This window comes from Schistosoma mansoni, chromosome W (genome assembly GCF_000237925.1).
Source record: "Schistosoma mansoni strain Puerto Rico chromosome W, complete genome".
NCBI classification, from domain to species: domain Eukaryota; kingdom Metazoa; phylum Platyhelminthes; class Trematoda; order Strigeidida; family Schistosomatidae; genus Schistosoma; species Schistosoma mansoni.
Window position 1 is genome coordinate 19,441,415 of NC_031502.1, and position 8,281 is coordinate 19,449,695.

Here is an 8,281-nt window from a genome sequence, read left to right on the forward strand (position 1 = left end):
ATAAAATCAGGTCAAAAGTAGCTGTGAGTATGAGGTCTCTAACTAATAGAGTGGGAATAACTCAGGAATAGTAAATCGTATAATAATCAATACGTCAAACATAAGCTTATAATAAAAGGAATATGAATATACATATAATGTAGTTACTTAATGGTTATACAATAAGGATATATATAGTAACAGTCTGTACATAGATCCTAACAGTCATCACTCACTATTTTTCGTCCAGATGTAACACCTACCACAGAATAAAGTATGTTGGTTTTATCTATCGCGTAATTTTCTACAGTTGTTGATAAAGTTAAATAAAGTGAGAACAGGATTTAGAGAATAATATGAATCTGTCATATATCAAGGTTACTCACCCGCTGCAAACAGCCTAAATTTACTGTAGTAGTATTACAAAAATTTTTTATTACGTATCATAATCAATAAAGTTTAGTTCGAAACGATACAAGAACATAATAGTAAACAACATATTTAACATAACAGTTAAAACTGATTAGCAGTTATTTGCTGAAGATTAAATCACAAAAAATGGAAGAACGGGATGAAGTTGTAAATGATGACACAGAGACAATGAATAAGAATGAGTTTTTACAGAATGAGTGAAAATCAAGGCACCTATTTAACATAGTATTCAAGATAACGTTGTGAATAGATATCAGCGGTATTTTTTACTTTGAGTAATAAAACTTAATGATGAGATAATGTAACTGACAAACGTTAAAATAATATAACTATCTTACCGTGGTAACAAGGGGTTCAACACTATTTCTTACTGTTTTCAAAGGTCAAATCGAAAGCGCTTGATGGAAGCAGTTTCTCCAAAGTGGAGTAAAAGTGGTGTTGTCTGCCTTTTAATTATTTTAAGCGCTTTCGAGACATTTACTTTGCGTTTACTATTCATCAAATGTTTATCAATCCCACTTGTGAATACTTTACTTCCTTTCAGACAAAACTTACGGAGAATATATTCTCCAAACCTTAAGAGAAGCCTTGAAATATAATGAATTTATGTTACTCTGAGAATCTTGTGCTTCTCGCTTTATTTCAGTATATAATATCTGTAATTTTCTATAAAAATTTCTATATTTAAGATTCGCGTTCGCTTGACTGGCGGTCGTAGTTCAGTTTTCGTTTTTCAAATATGGTACTATCTTGGTTATTAGTATTTCAGTCAGTGAACTTGTCCTGTTTTACATTGATATTTCCGCATGACGTTATTTATGTAAAAGAATTGAATAACTGAAATCCTTTCAAACAACGGTCAATAATTTTCAAGTTAACAGAATGCAGTTTGGACTGATTGAGAAAGAAAACAGTGAATTTGTACTTAGCTCCTAATTTCGCATTTAATTACATTTTGTTTTGGAAAATGAAATTGAGATAGAAATTCGTTATTAAAGGGAATCCCTTACAAAATTAATATGAAAAAAGCAAAATTTTCGATCTTAATACCCTACTAATCTCTCTTATTTTATATCTTGTTTTGATAATTGGAAATGTAAGTGAACTGTAAACTTATGAATAATGACCCTCGGTCAATAAAAATCACTATTAAGATTCGACTCAATATTTTCCCATAAATTTGCATACTGAACAGTGTAAGAGCAAAAAGGGGCTGGAAGCTTAATGCTTAAGGATCTTTTTACTGAATACAATCAGTAGTGTTTGGTTGTGGATACAATAATTATGTCCAGAATGTATTATGCAGTTTAGTTACTCATAAGATAAACTTTTTTAATTTATAAGTATGCATTCATAGATATACTCTCACAAACCGAAAACAATTTGATCTGTACACAGCGCTAAGAATACACTAGTTTAACTAGACTAATAAGCTTGATTCAGTTCGACATTGGGAATTCGGTCCAGAATGGATGTGCAGATTTCAACTAAATCAATCAATAAAATTATCATGCTAGTTTATAAAAGTTCGTCATTTTTTTCAAAATATTGGATGTCTCATCAGACTAGTGATAATTCGCATTAATTCAGCAGGTATCTTGGAGAAACTAATTTTACTTAGAAAGGAATAGATATTTTATAACAAGGCCATGATAAATATTAGTCCAAAGCTGATATGCATGATGATATTACGGGTTCACCTTACTCGGTAAACGGAACGAAGGTCAATGACACAGTGACATGATAGGCTATTCTAATCCGTTATCCCCAGACCTGTTAACTCGATCAAGAAGTCTTCATGAGGCGTAGAGAATGTATTCTACAAGTAACCAGAAATACGAGGTCACTAAGCACATAAATCAAGCTTATTTATACAATGATATAGACGCTCTTGGGAAATGTAAGCTGTAGGTCAGTCAACTAAGCGTCTGTTGGTGCGAAAACATAAAATTCAAATTTTCAGAATAAAATTACAAAATTAGGACCTTTTCCAAGTGGGTTCTGGGGATCTAACGTCCTCAACAAAAAGCATAACATTTTTGTTGTTTTTCCTGGTAATTGCAGATATAATGGTGCCTACAGGTTGTATCGGTGAAAAAGTATTGCTGCTGATATAGTAAACTAAAATATAAACCTTAGACTCGTGTGATTTCAAGCTTTTAGGTTCATAGTTGAAGTGAGCCTGAAGGCAAGTAAAGATAGATTACAAAACATTTGTCGAACGAGCATAATTTTCATTCAATCGAAATTGGATGTGGATCTTATAGAGATAATATGACAAGATAAGGACATCACACACACTTCATATCACAGTAACAAGTGAGGTTGTTATGATATTTATGTTTCACAGCTATTAACAGAATCCAGTTTTGTGACAATCTGAAGGCTAATCTTTGGAATGGTTTTGTACCTCACCAAACACCAAGGTTATCGAATGAGTACAAACTATTTTTCTTATCGTAATTCAGCTTCCAGTCACAGGTTTCTCATCAAGCCTAGGTTAGCTCTCTACAAATAACCCATTATTATCAACTGGTATGAGTTTCTGTACATTAGACTTATAATAACGACTAGTTTTATTGTTTTTAATACATTAGATGGTTCGGACGAAAATGTTCACCTCAGTCATTAGCTTTGAATTTATCTTCCATCATCCATCAGAAAGTTGTAGATCCATATTGAAAAATACTTTTTCTATAAATCAATCACCACAATCCAATTCCTTATCTATTTAGAAGATATGTTTCGAAATTGAGGTGCTAGTAACAATAAACGGATACCTTTAAAATTTAATCCTCAGTTTTGTTGGATTTATCTGAATCTAACTGGTATGTTAAGCAGTATGCGCGACAGTTTCAAGGATAGCTTACATATTCATTTTAACACATAGTGAACAAAGTATCTTTTAATACTTCTTGAACCAAGGGAAGTCATTTTCTTAAATTTTTGTGCCATTTTTCACATTTACAGGTATTTGTCGTTCAAAACTCAGAAAGTGAAGAATCCTTCCAGGCTACTGGATTTCGTAGTCAAGTGAGTAATTCTTAGTGTTTATTTGTGAAATCGCCTCTTACAGATTCAAAGAGGAATGAATGACTGTGTTGGTTAAATTATTGTGTAGAGATCTCTCTGATGAGTGAGAATTTTTGTTGTATGTCTATGGATGACCACTACTATTGTACATTTTGGTCTGCTGTAATGAAACCAACAGCAGCGACAAACAACGACACCAACAAGAGCAACCCTGTTACCATCACCAACACCATCAACAACAACGATTTAAATGTGTGTCTAAGAGAGCATATGAAAATTTGTAAGAAAACGTTTTACCAGTAAATTGAATAACTTATAATAACGTCAGTTTTCTTTTGTAAATGAAAATCTAACATATAATTTTTTTTGCCTATCATTACATTGTGCGCATTCGATTCTTTATTTTCTTCATTTATTTTCCGTTAAATTGAGTATAAATAAGAATGTTTCATCTACAATGAGACAGTATCGGTCAGTTTTACTAAACAATTATCTTTCTGGCAGAGTGAAATTGATTTATTTGTTTAGGGTATTTCAGGCACATTCAAATTTGATTATACTCTGTACTTGACTGACTAAGCTGAATGGAGTTAATTGACAGTTAATGAGTGGTTATATGAAAGGAATATCCATTCAGAATATTTTGACTACAGATATATACTTCGAAACTTTATTGTCATATCAACTAGCGTTAGTCATTCAATGAACATGTGAAGTTAAAGCTCCATAGATCATGCGACCGAATGGTTGAGATAAGATTGCTCAAGTTGTAATTTAAGTAAAACCCATTTTATTTCAATCACTTGGCAACTTTACTGAATATCCAAAGGTCTGTTTTTAATTGAATACATTCTGACTTTCCACTAGCAATCACCGTTACACAATGTAGTTCATAGCCTTAATAATATTCCGTTTTCCGAACACTGTACTGTCACTAATAAATATATTAAAGGATTTCTGAAGTAAAAATGCAAAGTTCCTTTTAAGTTTATGTATAAAATTAATGAGGAAATACAAACAATCTTTGTTAATGGTATTTCAATTGTAGGAGATCATATTTTAAATAAACAACATGACTGAAACTTACTAAACGGTTTACTCCCCAGTTTGAAAATTCGGATTTATAGAAATTTTAATTAGTATCTAGGTACTTTTCAGGATAAGTTGGAAAAGCCTGCACACAAATGTGTGAATATTTGATTTTCATCATCCTATTACTGATGTTTAATTAAGAAGTTGGAAATTAACTCCCATTTAAAATAATCAAGTTGAACCTACTAACTGCTAGCGACATTAAAAATCTCCTGACAAGATGTTTTCTATTTTATAATTTCTACTTAAAACCTAATAAACGCTTTTTTGAAGCGGATTCATCATAAGGCCACATATTTGTAAGTAGTTATGAAACATATTAATAGTTAATTTCCGTAATTGAGATAGAAAAAGCATTGCGGAGGGTGTCAAAACATTTACTAGAGAGAAAATATGAAACTAATGAACGAGCAATTACCTATAATCCAAATTAACTTAAGTGTTTTTTCTCAACAATAGAAACATAAGTTATTAAGAATGCTTCCCAAAAAGATAACAGAAATCATGGTGAAGAAAATCAAAAATATGCAAACAATAACCTAACGAAGGGAAACGTATTATATTAAAGGAAACTTTTCAGTATTAAATCTTATGTTTACCATAGGAGAAATTGGTCCTTAACACTCCCTGCGCCTGAAAAAGAATGCACAGCTTGATAACGATTTCTCTGAAAAGCAATTTCCGCTCTGGATTTTTCTTGTTTCCGGTGTTTCAGATCTAGCCACAATTCAAATCTTCATTAAAAGATTACTCATAAGTACAAATCTATGAAAGTAAAATACGTCATTTACTACTTCTGTCACGGACTGTCTGTTTGTTAGTTAGGAGTGGAAATATATTTCTTGATAGTCTGGAAGGCGCTCACGACCACCCTTAAGATCGAATCCAACAACTTTAGATTTCACCATCACCATAATTAATTCAGACCTCTAAGTTGAACTTCATTGATTTTAGCTATCCCATTATATCGGGAGATGAGTGTACCTGAAAATGTAGGCTTTTCTACCAAAGTTGTTATCCAGTTGATCTCAGTCCGTGACGACAGCTATCCGGAAAGCTAGCTGATTTCTGCAAGCCATCCTGCGGAACAGCATTCGATTGTAATTAATCCGTTCTGATATTTTTAGTATTTTTTTCAATTACTTCACTAATACTTTAGTCACAACAAAATTTGCCATACATAATCTTAATAAATTGGTATTTATTCATATACTTCTATCATTTCGATGATATCAGTAGATAATACAACACGTTATTAGCCTAAGTTAATTCGATCTTGTCATCTACTTATAGCTAAATAATTTTCAATTTGGTAGAATACCAATAGAAATAACTGTTCAGTTCACTGGTTTATTACATGATGGCTTAGTTATTCATCTAGAAAATCCGTGGTAAATAAAATCTTGTAAGAGTATAGTATAGGAATGAGCTTGAAGCAACCGTCAGTTCGAAAGCAGCCTTTGTAAATGGATCGTTCATGGAAAAGAAAACAATAAAACTACCAAGTGTAAACAGATTTTATACAAATAATGAATCCATTAGACTCCTTTGCAGGATACCTTACCTGTATATTGAGAAAATAACATGTAAATTAACCCAAATGGATATAGAATATCAATCCCCTCAAATCCGTATAGGAACCTAAGTAGATTTTTAGGATCATCACAGTTTTATTGATTAGAAATGGGCATTTACAGTTAGGATTAGGGGTGTAGAGTTAGGATTTTGTAAACCAAAATGTCAATAGATTAAGGTTTGTTCTGGGACTAGAGGATTTGGGGTTATGATTTAGAAACAGTGTCGATTTACCCGTTAAATTAATCCTTGAAGAAAGAAATAAGGATTAAATACGTTTCACATAACTAAATATTACCTACGGTGACAAATAGTAAATTTTTGTTATCAGTCTAAAGATTTTGAACACTATCGAAAGATATTTCTGCTACTCGTTATACGTGATATTTAAAATTCAAAATCATGTCCTTGATTCTGATTAACTTGTCCCTATACTATGCTTTTACCCTCATTCTCTCCACAGTTTCAAATCTCGATCAGAAGTATAATCTACTCACAGTGATACTTCATTTGACAAAATAGTTCCACTTAGGTTACCACTATCCATTATATAGTTTATTAGTTTGCTAGTTTTAGGCCACCATTTTCACTTCTACAAGTAAATATGTTTTCATTGACGTTTGTTTCCAATAACTTTACCAAAACAATCCTAAACGAGATTTTCTAACTAGAACATCTATATAACAATTGCTTTCAATAAATTCTCTCTGCATAACCGATTTTGAAGTTGTCAAATGGTAGAATATGTTATGATGTGTATTAGGTATACAAATTAAAACTTTGGACAAGTATATATTTGTGCGAGTGTCACTGGATATTTTTTGTATAGTAGAGATACTTTAGGCAATAACAAACTCTTTTCCCCTTACATTTTTATCAAAGCAGTTTTATATTGACAGATTTCGCTAAATTTTGTCTCCTACTACTTTCAAAACGGTTTCAGTATCATAAAAGTCGACTCTGTGACTGTATGTTATCATCTATAGTTTACTTGGTTTCTAACGGGCCTTATAGTTAGAGAAAGGCTCAATGTATTCAATTTCTTCTGACCTTTATTTATTTTTGGGAAGGGGCGTGGATTTGCTTAACGCTTGATAAGTTATAATCCAAATACCTTACTCTGGTTTACTCGTCATTTATGTGAAATAAAGTGCTCTTTGGTGTGCCAAAACCTCTGTAATGAGGTGATGCATTGTAGTCTATGTTCTCCGATACTTTTGCATTACCCGTTAACTTCTTTATACTGGATATTTGTTCATTCCAAAGATCCTAACAACATTCATTAATTATTTGTTTCATCAGTGTGTGTCCTTCCTGGAAGACTAGTGAAAATTGAAACCTTTGTAATAAAAACCCTAGGTCCTCACCTATCAATGAATACTCATGCCTGGATCCTAGTTTTTTAACTTTACTAGATAGGCTAGAGAAAACAAGTTTACTTTGATTAAACTCTACCTTTACCCTAAATGTGTTATTTGTAGACCTGACATTTATTTCTGAAGCCTCTCCAGTGTAATTCACGCTCTATTACTCCCGGAATATTAAGAACTTTTTCTAGCCTAATGTTGTATTAATGTAAGGTCAAGACTTTTCTCATGAATATTTTTTTCAATAATGCTCAATTCACCAGATTCCATAGATTTTTCTGTGCTTTTTGCTACCTAGTTCCACAGCAAGGTAAAAAATATCATAAGTGTCACATGCGTTCATTGGGATAATTCTAATAAACTAGATACATTGTCTAAGTTTTCGTCATTCAGTGTGCAAGTGTATATTGAATATACGCCGTTGTTTCTCATCGTATGATCTTCCTGACCTGTCATCGAGGTCATTTTGAATTTTAATTGGCACTAATCTTTTACTCTATCCTTTGCGTTTTGTTACAGAAGTTTTAGAACTAGTAAAATGTACTTGAAATGATTATATTGTAGTGTATTAATAAAATATTCAACTATACTGAAGTTCATGGTGGATTACAGAACCTCACTTCAATTGGAAACTTCCTATTTGTTATTTGTATTTATTTATTATATAAAATAATCATCGGGGTTATCAAGCAATTTACGTAATATAAGACACATTTTAGTTAATCATAACTAATATATTTCATCACAGAACTCTGAGTAATATACCTATTAGATTGAAATAGGATACGTTTTATACAGTCATA